This window comes from Berghia stephanieae, chromosome 3 (assembly GCF_034508935.2).
Source record: "Berghia stephanieae isolate SIO BIC M18660-M18661 chromosome 3, UCSD_Bste_1.3, whole genome shotgun sequence".
Classification (NCBI taxonomy): Eukaryota; Metazoa; Mollusca; class Gastropoda; order Nudibranchia; family Aeolidiidae; genus Berghia; species Berghia stephanieae.
Genome location: NC_088362.1, coordinates 72,388,877 through 72,406,376, shown reverse-complemented (window position 1 = coordinate 72,406,376; position 17,500 = coordinate 72,388,877). Strand labels below are relative to the sequence as shown.

General features: G+C 35.2%; 1 long non-coding RNA gene across 3 annotated transcripts in view; it reads left to right on the top strand.

Moving 5' to 3' along the window:
- LOC144968390 (uncharacterized) overlaps window positions 1–17,500 on the top strand; it is a 229,143-nt gene that overhangs the window by 12,071 nt on the left and 199,572 nt on the right. For all 3 annotated transcript variants that reach the window (XR_013644575.1, XR_013644576.1, XR_013644573.1), the window contains exon 2: window positions 17,267–17,500. This exon is cut by the window's right edge and continues 288 nt beyond it. This is a non-coding gene — a long non-coding RNA (uncharacterized LOC144968390). The remainder of the gene's footprint in view (window positions 1–17,266) is intronic.

The following is a 17,500-nucleotide window of genomic DNA, read 5'->3' as shown; positions in this document are numbered from 1 at the left end:
TATATATATATATATATAATATATATATATATATATATATATTAATCCATCGATAGTTAGATGTATATGTAATTATATCGATATAATGTTAGACGCCGGTCTGTGAATAGATAGATGGGAAAAATATAGGGATAAATGAAAAGATAGATGGAAAAGTAGAGAAAAATAGATGGAGTTATAGAGATGCACATTGATAGATAGATAGATAAAGATCGTTGGACATATGTGGATATTATGCAGATATTAGATAGATGGATAGATAGATTAATTGATAGAGACTGCGTGTATGTGTTTGTGTGTGCGTGTGTGCGTGAGAGAGAGAGAGAGAGAGAGAGAGAGAGAGAGAGAGGAAGAGAGAGAGAGAGAGAGAGAGAAAGACAACGAGATATATAGAAGGAAAGAAAGAAAGAGAGAAAGATAGATAGCCAGATAGATAGAGAGATAGAGAAAGATAGATAGATAGCTAAAAAGAGAGAAAGAAAGAGAGAGAGAGAGAGAGAGAGAGAGAGAGAGAGAGAGAGAGAGAGAGAGATATATGAGACAATTGGAATCTAATTGATAGGTCCACAGACCTCGCGAACCCAACCAGATGTGTTAATGACAGCATTGCCAGATAAAGTTTACAATTCCAAATAATTAATTCACATTTCAATTTTACATCTTTTCAATACATTATATAACTATCTCGCCTAACCCGCTCTAATTCAACCTCTCGCTCGCCAGGTGTAAACAAGTACCTTACCGGGAATATCTTTGTCTCTGTCGAAAATAAATTATAGTAACATCCTACGGGAACCATGGGGGTTCTGATAGCTCAGTTGGTAGAGCACTCGCTCCACACGCAAAGGGACCGAGATCAATTTTGGATGAAGTCTTGATTTTTTATGATTCACCTGTCCATCCAATAGTAATTGGATAGCTGGGTTTGCAGGATCTGGCGGAAAGTACTTTGCGATATTGAAATTTTCACGCTATAGAAATCGGAATAAACTCCGGATCCATGGGCCTAATGTTCTGAAGGACCATTACAGGAAGCATATATTCTTGTATATATTCAATGTTTCTGTTTGCTTTGGGACTTCTTGTAAAGTGTTTAGATCTGAGCACATTTCGTTAATATTGCGCTGTGTTGAGCTTCACTTTAAAGAAATAATCGTTTGATCATAGATTAAGCTATATCTTTAGTTGGGGTCCCGAAAACTCAGCAGTCTCCGAAGACTTGCCACACAAGGGAAATTTGTATCGATCCATTTGCTGTTGATATATTTCTGGCTGATTCCTCAATCCACTCAATAGTGAATGGGTAGCTGGATCTACAGGATATGGTGGGAAGTGCTGCTTTGCGATAGACTAGCATCCTATCTATTGGGTAGGAAAAAAAATGCTATTTTACGTTTAACGCTAAAGAGACCGGGAGACATAAAAACTCAATTGGATTTAAGACTAAGTAGGAATGCATTTTTTATGTTTAGAGTTAGCCCCAAAGGAACTTAATAAGCAATCTAAAAAAAAACCTTCAAAGCAATTTAATAACGTCTTACAAAAAAAAAAAAAAACAACATCGTGATTGCTGTGGTATATCGTGACGATTATGGCTTTACACACAATTGTCATAATTGGCGTGACTGTCGTTGATAATTTGTTGTAAATGAAAGGGGCATAATCAAAATATAATGATTGAGATAACGACGTTTAAATTGGAGTCACGACAACTCGAGAAAATCAAAATAATTATGTTGCCATAGGGGAATGTTTCGAAATTTATACAATAATTGTTAAGGGCCAGGGATTTAATGTTTTTGTTAGACGTCAGAAAACAGCGGTAGGTGCCAATCAGTTGACTAATTTTACCAATTTTGTACAATTTCAGCCACGTGCTTTGACAGTAAGAACTGATTGTCCTGCAAAACATGGTTGATAAATTGTGAAAATAGTATTTATGATATGCAAATGGTCATTCCAATTTGTGAGAGGATAATGACATGAATGATAATACAATGAAATTAATATTACTTATAACACGTCTTTGGTCGTTGGAGGCCAACGTAGATATCTCGATAAAACACAATCAAAGTTAGAGAATTTTACTCACTTTGTCGCTTTTATCCGACAAATGATGTTGTTTTTCCCTCGTCATCTCATCGTTTCATTTACATAATTACAACTTCTGGGAGTGTTCATCCTAATAAATTATTGTTCACAGCCGTACCTTGTTTACGTCCTCTAAAACTATGCTTTTCAATCCGGTTTATTGTACACAAAATATTATAGTCACTCTCCAAAAAAGCAGCTTCATGGGTACACCATGAGTGGATTTTTATATTATATTATTTATTACTACCCTACAATGTATTTTTTTTCCATTAAGATTGATGTAATTTTAGTGTATTGTTACGACTGGGGTGTACAACCTTTTAAGTAAAAGTTGAAAGAAGTTGATTTTTTAAAATAAATGTTGACAAGCAACGGAACTGCCGATTTTACTTGAAGCTGTCGATCCGTTGGTAGAATGGAGAGTAGGAATCGGGGTCGGCAGGTGAAACTGACGGTTTGACATGATATATCTTTTTTTTTTTTTTTGGATGGGGGGAGGTGGGGGGTTGGGGGGGGGGGGGTGGGGATAGGCTTCCTTTTGATCTATGTTTTAGTCGTAAAGAATGCACCAACGTTACAAATTTATCTCCAATCGTGAAATCTAGTGTATTTTGAACGTAAGTTTCAAATTTAAATTGCTACTCAAAATGCATTTCCCCCAAAATTGTCAAAAATCCTCACATTTTACACTTCAACGCCGCTTCTCCAAGGCAATATCTTATTCTATAAAAGATTGATCAAAACAATGTGCAGTAATATGGGACTTTTGACAAGGGCTTGTGAGTATTCATTTTTATTTCTGAATAGTTCAAACTGAACAAAGCCGCCCACTATAAACGTATGTCAAATTGCAGGAAAATCGATTACTTTTTAATCCTTTATTCTAAAATCCCCCAACAAAACATATTATTGTTATTTTTTTTAAAAAGTCAGACAAATTTACCGACGGATTAAGTTAACACCCGTTTTGTCAAATCCTAAAGTAATTTAACGAAGTCACAGATCTGAATTGTTTTGACAAGATGGGTTTGATGATACTCGACCGATATTTGAAGCAAATGTTTTCTGGCCTAATTGAAAAAAAAAGTGTTTTGTCAGAATACGGGACTCTTTCATCGTCAGTTCATCGAGTGTTGAAGAACTAAGGGCAAAATATGTATGAGAGACATAGATATAAACGTTTTAATAATTATCTAAACAAAAGTAAGAATCATTCAAAAGAGACAGGACCCCCCCCCCCCCCTTGAAAAAAACCCCCCAAAATACAAACAAACAAACAAAAATTAAAAAAAAACAACAAAACCCTAGTAAACTCAACTTTTTGAAGAGCACAATGTCAATTAATGATCACAACTAACAACAATAGTCTTCCTTCTTTCACACATAGAAACAAACAGACATTTATGCTCTTGCTTTAATAAAGTAAATAAAACTTCCGACATCCCAACATGTATGTTTAGAAGATAGGAGATTTTACTGGAACTCCAATTATATTTCTAGAATACACTTCTTAGCGGGTTCATGCACTTTTGAATGACCCCTGATCATTATAAATTATTGGCTACACATGTCGTATTTTTTTTCACTGATTTTGAAGTTGTGACAGTGTTGTTTATAATTTAATGACTTCTTATTTAGTCAATTTTATTTTTTATTCTTTTTGGCTAAAAGAAATCCAATCACAGTAGTTTGTGGATGTTCTGTTTGGATGTAAGAATGATGATATTCATATTTGGTATGAAACACGTCTCCGAATCGGAAGGTACTGTGTTCGAGTCCCACTCAGAGCGAGCGCCGTATATTCGAGTCCTTAGCAAACGCTCTTAATTCCCATTTTCTCACCGTATTCAGGTATAATATGAGTAGCTGGCCGTTAACAGCGTTGTCTATGTTGGAAGGAAAATTGTACTATCACTTAACAAGCGTCATGTCTCGTTCTACATGTTACGTGTTGCTATTGGCTCGAGGCTCCTTGTAAAGCGTTTTGAGTACTTTTAGTGGATATTGCCCTCTACAAAAGATCCAGATTTTTTTTTTTACTTGAGCTTTTATATAGCGCAATATCCACTAAACGTGCTCAGAGCGCTTTACGAGGGGTCCCTGGCCAACAGCAACACATAACATGTAGGACGAGACATGACGCCTGTCAGGCGATATTGCAAATTTTTGGGACAGAGACAACGCTGTAAACGGCCAGGTACTCATTTTTCACCTGATTACGGTGAGAGAATGTGAGTAAAGAGCCTTCTCCAAGGACTCAACTATGCGCCAAGCGAGGCTCGAACCCAGGACCTTCTGATCCTAAAGCGAGTGTCATACCACTAGACCACATCGCCGCACATTTTTTTTTTTTTTTTATTTTTTTTTATTATTGTACTGGGGTCAGTTGGCAACTGTAATTTGAATATATTGTCACAAACTATGAAATTTCGGTCGGGTGACCTGTTTTATGAGGGAAAATGGGTCGGTTCATAAGGTGACAAAATCTAAAAGTTCATTTATTGTCTGAATAATTCTTACTTTACGTCATTCTAACCCAGAACTCTCCTATCCGGATCTCTCCATCATCCGCACAGGTTGTCTGGAACGGATTTTCTTCTTCATTTTTATTTTACACTTTAGAGATTGATTCCACTATCCTACTATTATATATATATATATATATATATATATATATATATATATATATATATATATATATAATATATATATATAAATTGGGTCACTCACTTATATATATATATATAATTCACACCTCCGTTCCTATATATATATATATTATATATATATATATATATATATATATATATATAGAGAGAGAGAGAAGAGAGAGAGAGAGAGAGAGAGAGAGCGGGTAGTGAGAGAGATAGAGAGGGAATGAGAAAGAGACAGATAGCGAGAGCGAGAGAGAGAGAGAGAGAGAGAGAGAGAGAGAGAGAGAGCGGGTAGTGAGAGAGATAGAGAGGGAATGAGAAAGAGACAGATAGAGAGAGAGAGAGAGCGAGAGAGAGAGAGAGAGAGAGAGAGAGAGAGAGAGAGAGAGAGAGAGAGAGAGAGAGAGGGGGTATCGTCTTTCATCAATAAACACTCATAATATGCAGTGTTGTTACAACAAAACGCGGTTTATATTACATGATTATGTCTTTATGTCTTATGACAATATCTTTTTTTTACTTCAGTTCTTTATAAGATTATTTGTTCCATGTTATGATTTCTACAAAAAGATTTCAAGTTCTATACAATATTTTTTAAATAACTCCTTTTGTGTATGTGGGCTTAGAATGGTGTTCAGCGCTTGATACAATGTCAAAGGTATCTATTTATCCGCCGTAAGGAACATGAGACAAATTAAAATAGAAGTGGATTTGTGATTATGATACAATAAAAGGTTTGGTCTATCAATAGAAATGATCAAAATTAATATGAATGAATTGACGAATGAATGGGAGATGTGCATGTTAGTCACCCATTTTGACAAATTAATTTCATTGCATTCCCATTGCCAAAGAAAAGATAATAATAATAATAATAATAATAATAATAATAATAATAATAATAATAATAATAATAATAATAATAATAATAATAATAATAATAATAATAAATAATAAATACATAATAATAATGAATAATAATAATAATATATAAATTAATAATAATAATAATAATAATAATAATAATAATAATATATGATAATAATAATAATAATAATATAATATAATAATAATAATAAAATAATAATAAGTAATAAATAATTAATAATAAAATAATAATAATAATAATATATAATAATAATAATAAATAATAATTAATAATAATAATAATAATAATAATAATAATAATAATAATAATAATATAATAATAATAATAATAATAATAATAATAATAATAATAATAAAAAATAATAATAATAAGAAAAATAAAAAATTAAAAAAAAAAATATAAAAAAAAAAAAAAGAAATAATAAAAATAATAATAATAATAATAATAATAATAAATAATAATAATAATAATAATAAATAATAATAATAATAATAATAATAATAATAATAATAATAATAATAATAATTGCCAAAGTTGCCAAATGCTGTGACCCACTGTCTCAAACCCAGGCTGCCAGATGATCAGAGTTCCATGTGGCCAAATACTACTAACATTTTTACCCCCCCCCCCCCCACACACACACACACATACACACTCCATCATCTGTTGTGATAAACAAAAAATCGACTGGTCTAGGACAAAAATTATTATTTAGAAAAAGAATATAAGTAAATAATAATTACATAAAGCAAATTAATTACAGAAATGCTTTCTATGTTTGGTCAATATTTGCCAAAGAGATGGGCCCAGCAACACTGACCACGAGCTAGGAGTCTGCTCCCAAGATGCTGTGGAGTGGGTTCGGTATTGGAGAGACAAGCTATGGCGACTAGACGCTGCACAATCCTAAAAAGTGATGTCAAAGTGTGTTCTCGTGTCAGGCTATAGATAGTTCGAAGATAACGTCACTCGTGTCTTTGTTATTGTTTTTTGCCATCCGCGTTTATGAGTAATGCTCACTGAACTCTATTAACCTGACTATAAACGTTCATGGATACACACAGTTTTGTGTGTTGGTCCTTTAAACTTCCGGATGGCAATGTTATGAGCTTCTAAGCCAAGCGCATCCGAGTTGATGATGGCTACGCACAGACCGTGGCCTTCGTAAAACTCATGGCTCATGGTTCTGACACTGACCAACAAAATGACGTCTTTGGCCACAAAAGAAAACAAATCGTGAGTTGTATTCAACAGTTCAACCAATGGGACCACTTGTTTCCTTGACCACTACTTAAGACAACTCTCTTAGGGGCCCACAAACCGGAAAATGACGTCAAAATATGGCTCTTAGTGGCTTTTAGTGTCAGGCTGGCCACGCAAGACATGGCACTTGTAGTAATTCACTTCTCTACCGTATAATAGTGGAGTATAGATAGTATGCAGATGACGTCACTCAGGCCTTTGTTATTGTTTTTGCCATCCGCGTTTGTGAGTTGTTCTCACTAAACTGTATTAACCAGACTATAAAAGTTCATGGTTACACAGAGTTTGTGTGTTGGTCCGTTATACTTCCTGATGGCAATGTTGTGAACTCCTTGGCCAAGCGCATTCTATCTATACGATTTCTTACTTTTAAAAAAATAAAAAATAAACGTTTTAATGCATCGTTCTAACTCTTAACTAAATTCAATTTTCGGGGTCCGATTCATCACGACATAATAAAAACCGTGAGCTTTTTATATAGCGCAATATCCACTTAATGTGCTCAACGCGCTTTACAAAGGATCCCTGGCCAAAAGCAACACGTAACATGTAGAACGAGACATGACGCCAATTAGGTGCTATTACAATTTTTTTTTCTCAATAGAGACAACGCTGTTAACGGCCAGGTACGGTGAGAGAATGTGAGTAAAAAGCATTTTCCCAGGACTCAACTATGCGCCGAGCGCGGCTCGAACCCAGGACCATCCGATCCGAAAGCGGTTTCATACCACTAGACCACATAGCCGTCTTGAGATGTAGTAGTCCTTCAGAGCCTTGGGCCCGTGGAGCCGGAGTTTATCCAGGTTTCTTTAACGTGAAACGAACAATAGCAATTGCTTTCTACCATTTGGATAGGCAGGACGCTAGTCTATGGGAAAGAACTTTCCGCCAGATCTAACAGACCCAGCTACCCCATCACTGCTGTGTAGACAGGGGGAACAGAAAAAAAAATCTCGACTGCACCGGGGATCGATCTCAGTACCTTTACGTGCTCTACCAACTGAACTCTCGTCACCCCTGTTTTGAGATGGTGGGTCACATAAATTTGACCATAAATTCAATTTTTAGCATCAAAACCCGTATTTGGTAGTGGTGCACATACATTGCAGTTTCGAAACAGAAGAAAGTACTTAACACTACTTTTCGGACTCAAAGCCCTCGTTCAGTGAACAACAAAACGTAAATACTTAATAGGGCGGCTATGTGGTCCATGGCATAGCCATCTTTAAAACCTACCAAGCAGCCTCAACATGAGAGGATTTGAATTGCCACACTTCACTTGTGTAGCTATGTGGTCTAGTCTTATGACACTCGCTTTCGGATGGAAAGGTCCTGGGCTCGAGCCTCGCTCAGCGCATAGTTGAGTCATTGGCAAAGGCTCTTTATTCACATTCTCTCACCATAATCAGGTGTAAAATGAGAACTTGGCCGTTAACAGCGTTGTCTCTGTCCGAAAAAAAATGTAATATTGCCTAAAAGGCGTCATGTCTCGTTCTACTTGTTACGTGTTGTTGTTGGTCATGGACCCTTTGTAAAGCGCTTTGAGCTCGTTTAATGGATATTCTTCTTCTTTTTCTTCTTCTTCTTCTTCTTCTTCTTCTTCTTCTTCTTCTTTTCTTCTTCTTCTTCTTCTTCTTCTTCTTCTTCTTCTTCTTCTTCTTCTTTCTTCTTCATCTTCGTCTTCTTCTTTATGTCCCACGTCATAATTAAAGAGGGTAGGTGCATGTCTCTGCAGTTTTCGGGTTCGGCAGTTAAGTCCGTTACGTCTGTGAATTTTTCGGCCAAGATCAAGTTTTAATTCACAAAATACTCAAGAGGCGGGAGAAAACTTCTCTATTAGTTGAAGCACTCGACATAATACTATTACGACCTTATCTCACGTGTATATATATTAAGCTGTGTCAAAATGTCGTTTTTGAAAATCTTCGCCATAAAAAATTACTGCAATACTAAGTCATTTGAAATAAAATTTAAAAAAATTAAGGAAAACAAATCACTTTCGCCCGTTTAATTGGGATCAATAATGAAAAATACCCCAACAACCCTCCCCACCCCTCCCCCCCCTCCCCCCCCTACCCCTCCCCCCCCCCCCCCTCACTCATGACGATCTAGGAGTAGCGTCAAAATTATAATAATTACAGTTTTTTAAAGTGTTGAAAATGTGTTGTCAAAGTCGATACGTTTTGACGAACGCCACAAAAACGACATTTTGGGACAACTTCATATAACAGGTATTGCGCGAATATTACTGTTTTATTGTTTTTGTTGTTGCATAAAGAAAAGTTTGAGTTGGAAATGTTAATTTTAAATACTTCTCTCTCTCACTCTCTCTCTCTCTCTACACACACACACACACACACACACACACACACACACACATATATATATATATATATATATATATATATTTATATATATGTATATAAATATTTGTATATAGATAGAATGAGTTTGGCCAAGGAGTTCACAACATTGCCATCCGGAAGTATCACGGACCAACACACAAACTCTGTGTAACCATGAACTTTTATAGTCTGGTTAATACAGTTTAGTGAGAACAACTCACAAACGCGGATGGCAAAAACAATAACAGTGACGTCATCTTCGAACTATCTATAGATAGAATGCAGATGACGTCACTCGGGCCTTTGTTATTGTTTTTGCCATCCGCGTTTGTGAGTTGTTCTCACTAAACTGTATTAACCAGACTAAAAACGTTCATGGTAACACAGAGTTTGTGTGTTGGTCCTTTCTAGTTCTTTTATTTTACGCCTGTGTTGTTCTCAAAGGAGGACGTTTATCTCTCTTGTATTAATACGCCATAAAACACAACCTGGCTTGAATGATTACTTGTTGAAAGAGTGTGCCAATACTCGTGTCCATTTGCGCAATTAAAGATCGGATCCGACGTTATAAAAGGATAGTTGATATATCATCTCATGTAGTTCCATATCTGAAGCAGACGTCGGAGGTCATCTTCCGCCAAGCTGATCTATCTCTTGCCAATTCTATTAAAGCAGCGCCACCTTTCTCAGCTTCATCTGTCCAAGTTCTTATCCCTTTCAAATACGTTATTCTTTGTCTTCCTCTTATTCTTTTTCCATTCATCTTTCCAGTCAAGGCGAGTATTTCCAAACCAGGGTGGCGGATAATGTGTCCTAAAAATTCCATTTGGCGTTTGATGATTTTGTTATCAGTGATCTTTTTCTGTTTGCCATTTCTAAAATTTCTTCATTTCTTTTCCTTTCCATCCATGACACCCTCATCATTCTTCTGTAAAACCACATTTCCACTGCCTCCAGTCTTTTAACCATGGTCTTGTTTATGGTCCAGCTCTCACAACCATATAGCAGCACAGACAGTACATAGCAATCCAGGACTTTGATTTTTGTTTTCATGCTAATATTCCTGTTTTTCATAATTGTATGCAGCTGGTTGAATGCATTCTTCGCCATACCTATTCTTTTCTTTATTTCACAATCTGATTTTCCATTGGATGTTACATTGAAGCCTAAATATTTGAAACATTCAACTTGTTGTATTGTTTGTCCTCTGCTTGTTATTACACAGGCTGGTGGGTTATTATTTTTAGATACCGTCATACATTCTGTTTTAGATATATTCAGTTCCAGTCCCATATTTTCACTACTCCTGACTACAACATCCAGTAATTCTTGTAGTTCATGTTCAGATTCTGCCAGTAGAACCGTATCATCTGCATACCTCAGATTTGTTACATTCTTTCCTCCAATACACACCCCCTTCTTATGTTCGATATCTCTTAATATCATTTCACTATAGAGGTTGAATAAATCTGGAGACAAAACACACCCCTGCCTAACTCCTCTTCTAATAGGTGTAAAACTGCTTAGTTCGTTGTCAACACGCATTGCTGCTTCTTGTTCCCAGTACAAATTCCGTAATATTCTTAAATCTTTACCATCAATGTCCAAGGATGATATAATTTTGAATAGTTTTTCGTGTTGTACTTTATCAAAGGCTTTTGAATAGTCGATGAAACACATATACAGATCTTTATTTACTTCAATACATCTTTCCATCAGCATTGATAATGTGAATATTCCATTTCTGGTACCCTTGTCCTCAACAAAACCAAATTGCATCTCCCCAATTTCAGGTCGTATTTTATTTCTTATTCTTAGTAAAATTATCTTCAAAAGAATTTTTGTGAGGTGGCTCATTAGGCTAATAGTTCTGTGTTGTTCACAATCAACTGCCCCTGGCTTTTTTGGTAGTGCTATAAAAATGGATCGTTTCATATCAGTTGGCATTTTTCCTGTGTCATACACTTGATTTAGAAGGTTTGTGATGAATTCAATCCCCCATTCACCCAGGCCAGTTAAGGCTTCAATTGTTATGGCATCAGGTCCTGCAGCTTTTCCATTTTTCATGCTTTTCATGACGTTCCTAACTTCATCTTTCATTATAGAAGGCCCTTCCAGTTCTTTTATCATAGGCATTTCTCCTCGATTATCAAAAAAAAGTTCTTCAATATATTCTGACCATCTGTTTAGAATGCAGTCTTTGTCCATGATGGTGTTTCCACGCTTGTCTTTGATGCATCCACTTTTAGCACCTGATTTAGTTTTGTTTGTCACTTCTTTGATTGTTGATATATCTCGTAATAAAATAAATGTGTGGAAATTGATGTCGTCGTCTTTGAAATATTCTTCTCACATGCTTTACATTCGAATGTTTGGTTTGTCTTCTTGAGTTTCTTGTGTTTCGTTTCTTTGTGTGTGTGTGTGTGTGTGTGTGTGTGTGTGTGTGTGTGTGTTGTTTTTGTTTTGTTTGTTTGTTTGTTTTTTTTTTTTTGTTCTTTTGTTGTTGTTCTTTGACATCGGTCTATCATTATGACTTGTATGTCATTTGTTCTTCATCTTCGTTTTTTTCTTTCTTTTTCTTCTTCTTCTTCTTTCCTCTTCTTCTTCTTTCTTCTTCTTCTTCTTCTTCTTCTTCTTCTTCTTCTTCTTCTTCTACTTCTTCTTCTTCTTCTTCTTTCTTCTTCTTCTTCTTCTTCTTCTTCTTCTTCTTCTTCTTCTTCTTCTTCTTCTTTCTTCTTCTTCTTCTTCTTCTCTTCTTCTTCTTCTTCTTCTTCTTCTTCTTCTTCTTCGTCTTCTTCTTCTTCTTCTTCTTCTTCTTCTTTTTCTTCTTCTTCTTCTTCTTCTTCTTCTTCTTCTTCTTCTTCTTCTTCTTCTTCTTCTTCTTCTTCTTCTTCTTCTTCTTCTTCTTCTTCTTCTTCTTCTTCTTCTTCTTCTTCTTCATCTTCGTCTTCTTCTTTATGTCCCACGTCATAATTAAAGAGGGTAGGTGCATGTCTCTGCAGTTTTCGGGTTCGGCAGTTACGTCCGTTACGTCTGTGAATTTTTCGGCCCAGTGTCTCTGTCTTCGGTCTGCTTTCCTGTTAGGAATGTTTTCTTTAGCCTTCAGTTTTCCAAGACTTCTCCACAAGATAGTGAAAGTGGCTGTTTCATTGAAGTGTCCTCCTTCATGGTAAATTACCAACCAAGGCTTACGATTCCTGCTCAACCTTGGTTTTTATTCAAAGTGCCCTGTTCCAAAATTGATTACAGTACCTATTGACGAGCTCTCTCTACCCTAAGAATGGCCTAAATTGGGAATTTTGTATATCTATTGCCATTTGGCGTTTATTTGAAAACATAAAATTTCAGAATTCATATCACTTTTTTTTTTACTTTGAACACTTTTAGAATCAGCATCACTCCGGCATAACACCGTTTCGGGAGATGGGTCATACATTGTAAAGATTTATTATCACTCTTTTTTCAGATTCACTCCGACATAGTACCGGATCTAGACAGTTTTTCACATACAACGTATGTTTCAGAATTAAATTTTCCTGTCGCGCTGTACTCACATAATGCTCTGATTAACTTTGTATTTGCTACCAATTGAAACTTTAATCAATTACCTATTCAACATGAGAACCGTTAAGTTCCACACAAATCTGCATTCGGTGTACCCAACGGCCAAAGATGGTGACAGATGGGTGTTTGTCCAAGGCCATGATTGCGTTCCTCATCGCCTCGTGAATATAGTCCTCGTCTTCAAATCGTTGATCTCGCAGCATTTCTTTCACCGTAGGGAAGAGATGGAAGTCGCATGAGTCAAGATTAGATGAATGGGGCGGATGTTCCAAAGGTTCCCAGGAGTAGCCCTGTAGAAGCTCGTTCACAACTCTCGACTTGTAAAAAGGTGTATTTTCATGACGCAGAATGATGCCTCGTTCAAGCAAAGTTTGTCTGGGTTTTTTTTTCGTATCGCTGGTCTCAGTTTGTCTTTAAGAACGAATCTGTAATAGTTTCCGTTAACAGTTTGACCATGTGGGACAGGACAGTTCAGTATAATGTCACGTGTGTCGAAAAGAAAATGTGCATTACGTTCTTTTCTCCTTGTTTCCAGCATGTCAGATCTCCCCTCGTTGTGCTCCAAAGCTTTACAAAGATCTCCATGTACGTATTTCGACAGAAGACTTGTCGAGAAGAGTTGAATAGTTGATGACCACCCGAACATCGTAGCGTGAGAAGGTTGTATCAATGTTTTGCTCTGCCATTTTTCTTTGATTACGGTTGGACAAGGAACAAAAGTACAGAGAACTTGCCACGTCACAGCTCTATGACACGGCAATCAATATACTTGAAATTTTGAATCAAGATTTCTTAGATATGACGTCACATTGACTTCTATTTTGGTGGTTCTAAGTGGTTATTAACGAACTTATAGAAGAGGGAAGATTAATTCTGAAACACAGCTCGTATGTGCCAAACATCTCAAAATGGTATCGTGTCGGAATAAAATTTGTGTTGAATATTGAAGGAAAATCAAAATCATTATCATCACAAGCATTTGGGCTCTTTGCAAGTCATGAAATGGCACTCATTCGTTTTAATCAATTAAACAAATTAAACTCATTCAAATGTCAAAATCAAGACATAAAATTCAGTTTCCTGTGTCTTATGATCCCGACAAAATACCGTTTTGAGACAATGGGACACATGAGGTCGTATCTGTGACGCTCGCCACAAAAGTACTCCAACGATTATTTAGTTGGAAAAAATAAGGGTAAAAAACTTCGTTTTCATAAGTTTTTGTAAATTGAATAAAGTAATAAAAAAAAAGAAAAGAAACTAGCAATCTAGCTCCAACAGAATAGTAGAAATACTTTCTCAAAGGTTAAAAGAAGATAGTGAGGATAGAGTCCACACTAATTTCACATTTTTAAAAAGCTATAATTAGGTACAATAATTTTGATGATGTATGGCCAGCCTTTGGTATATTTTACATTATTTAACCAAGAAAAACTGATGGAAACAATTTTATTCTCAGTTTTCCCAAATAACTTAGATTTGGTGTATATTTGTGGCGAATGTCACAAAAACGATCTTTTGACCCAGCATCGTATTCACTTACTCCTCCTGGTTTACCCCCCCCCCCCCCCCCCAACACCATGTTTATCTATCTATCACTCACTCGTCACTTGCGAGATGTACCTCCGTGACAAATTGCCAACTTCACGGCAGTATCAAGGAGTAAAACACGACTTTGAAACATGTTTTACACGCCTGCTGTCCTTTAATCACACCACACTTGACGTGTAACATTGGATCAGGCATGCTCTCAAATGTCCGTTTCCATGCATCGATCCACTGGTCAATAAGTAAGTTGGCGGTCAATGGACTCTTCTTCCCTGAAAATAATAGTAACTCATCGCACCAAATCGGTATTAATGTGGGGGTCAAAAAGTCGTTAAATAATGATATTGCAACCGTGTTATATATAAATGTTAGTGATATTGAAACCATGTTATCTATAAATGAGTGATTTTAATTTTTTGTCACTTTCAGAAAATATAATATCCAATATAATATAGAATATGTGACCTTTTGTGTCAAAGAGTTATTTCGTCGGAGTGATATTGACGTTGAGAATCGAATCTATGGCCAAATATGTAAACCTAGGGTTATATCCCGGTATATCATTGAGTAGACTTGAGTGGACAATCGCAAAATGTTATATTTCGAATCAAAAAACATAAAACTCGAGTTAAGTTTAATTGTTTTATTAATGGAAATAGATATTATTCTACACCTAACGTTAGAAACCCCAATCATTTCTCAGAAAAAAACATAATCGTTTGAAAATGTCATGAACCTGTTGAGTGAAATTTTTATTCAATAATTGCATATTATTTTCGTTCATTTTTAATGGATTTAAATAGGTTGAAAAGATGGCTATTTAAAATACTCTTTTGGTGCGTATGAATACAAATCCAACGTTTTAGGAGTTAAAACTGTCAGACTTATAGATAATGAAATATCTAAGCATCTAACTTTGAGGGATGGAATAAAAGTATTTTTTTCATTCATTTAAATGTCTTAAATTCACTTTAATTTTTTTACCGGGCATTAACACTCATTCAATTCGTGGTGTTAAGTGACGCGCTAAAAATAACTCATTTAATAAATCTCGTGGTTTCTAAAAGTGACAAAAACTAAACCCCCACATTCTTATCATTTTATTTCTAAAATCACAGTTTAGCATCAGGTCCATCCCGACATATCACCGTTTTGAGACGATGGGTCACATATTTGATTCAATTTTCCATAATTCTTATCATTGTAACTTTGGAAGGAATTTTCGTTATCGGGTCGTTTCGCACTTAAAACAAAAATTGACGCCCCATGTCGCAAAATGATCGCATTTCCTTCTAGACCTACTTACATAAATTACAGACTATGTCCAAGTAAATAGACATTTCTTTTTAAAATGAGCTTTTATATAGCGCAATATCCACTGAACGTGCTCAAAGGGTTTTGCAAGGGGTCCCTGGCCAACAGCAACATTTAATATTCAGGACGGGACATGATGCCTGCCAGGCGATAGTACATTTTTTTCGGACAGAGACAACGCTGTTAGCGGCCAGGTACTCATTTTACACATGAGTAAAGTGAGAGAATGTGAGTAAAGAGCCTTTTCCAAGGACTCAACTATGCGCCGAGCAAGGCTCGAACCCAGGACCTTCCGATCCGAAAGCGAGTGTAATACCACTAGACCACATAGCCGCATTTTAGTAGGATCAGCCATTCCTATCAAGTGTACAGAAAATGTCTAGGAGAGATATCAGTTTTCTTAGAAAATGTTCTCACGTTCAAAATAATGATTAAGGATTTGCATTTGTAGGCAAAAAATAATGTGTGATTCTATTCCCAATTGCATCGTTTTCTAAAAGGAATGTCTTGTCAGTTGTATGTGCCAAGCAGAGTAAAATATATTGAGGTCTAACAAACATTTCTTTTTTTATTTTGGCCACGAAATTTCTATTTCAAAATATACACAATTAATTAAAACGACCTTCAATAGGCGAAAAGGACAAATATGAGGATTAAACAAAAAAGTCTCAGGTTTGAATGTTTGTTTTTTTATTTGTAAAATTGTGAGTCAATTTTATCGATCCCTTTTTGAAGAGAAGGCTTTTTTTTTGCCAAAATGAAATAAAATGTCGTGTTAGAGTACATAAGAATGTGTTAATGACATTTTAAAACCATATTTTGTCAATTCAACTATTGCTATGAGAACCTTATGGATATACCACGGAGACCAGTGACATCTATAGAGCCTAGATGGAGGCCCATTACTGTTTTCTCTACCGCCTTGAACATAATATATGGGATAATATCAATGTATACTAAATTGATGGTTCCACCGTGACTTCTTGTTGACATGTCCTGCAAGCTATTAACATGGATACCCTTTTAACTATTATCTTATAGTATGAGTCTCGGGTTATTCAATCAACATCCAATACTCATGAATGCAACAACAATAATAATCTAACATAAGTCTCTGATAACTTATCATGATTTTACATTGTTTCATATTGTTTCATTTTACTTGTCAACATTTACAAACCAGTCATGGAAATCATGAAAGTAATGGAAACAATTATATCCACACAACAATTTAAAATTCAAAAGATAAATAAATAAATGGATTAATAATAAATTAACAAAATCAAATTGAATTAAGAGATTAATCAAATACTTATTTTTAAGTAAAATAAAAAAAATAATATTAGTCATACTAGAATTAGAAACGTTAACTCCCTATCAACTAAGATTTTAAACTGATTTGTTGTTGATTTTACTATCTTAATTCATTTACTGAAAATGGCTTTGTTAACATATGATTTACAGTAATAATTGTCTTAAAAAATACATATTTGAGTGAATTGAATTGAAGTGACATAACACCCTTTGAGTAAAAAACATGGACAATGACTGCTAGCTAGTAAATCTTTGACATTAAAACTTGGATTTCTTTTCAGGTTTCTACACAAACTTCGCAACGGACAATTGGGTTAGGATTACAGTGCTTTACGTTCAACCAGATGATTTCCATGTTTATGGTCAATAGATATCAATTTAATTTTAGGAATTAATACGATATTAAACTCTATAATTTATAACTGACAATGCAAAGTAATCAAGATTGTAATGATGTCATTATTAGATTTTTAAAGACTATTATTCTTGGAAAATGGATTAAAATTGGTGGAATA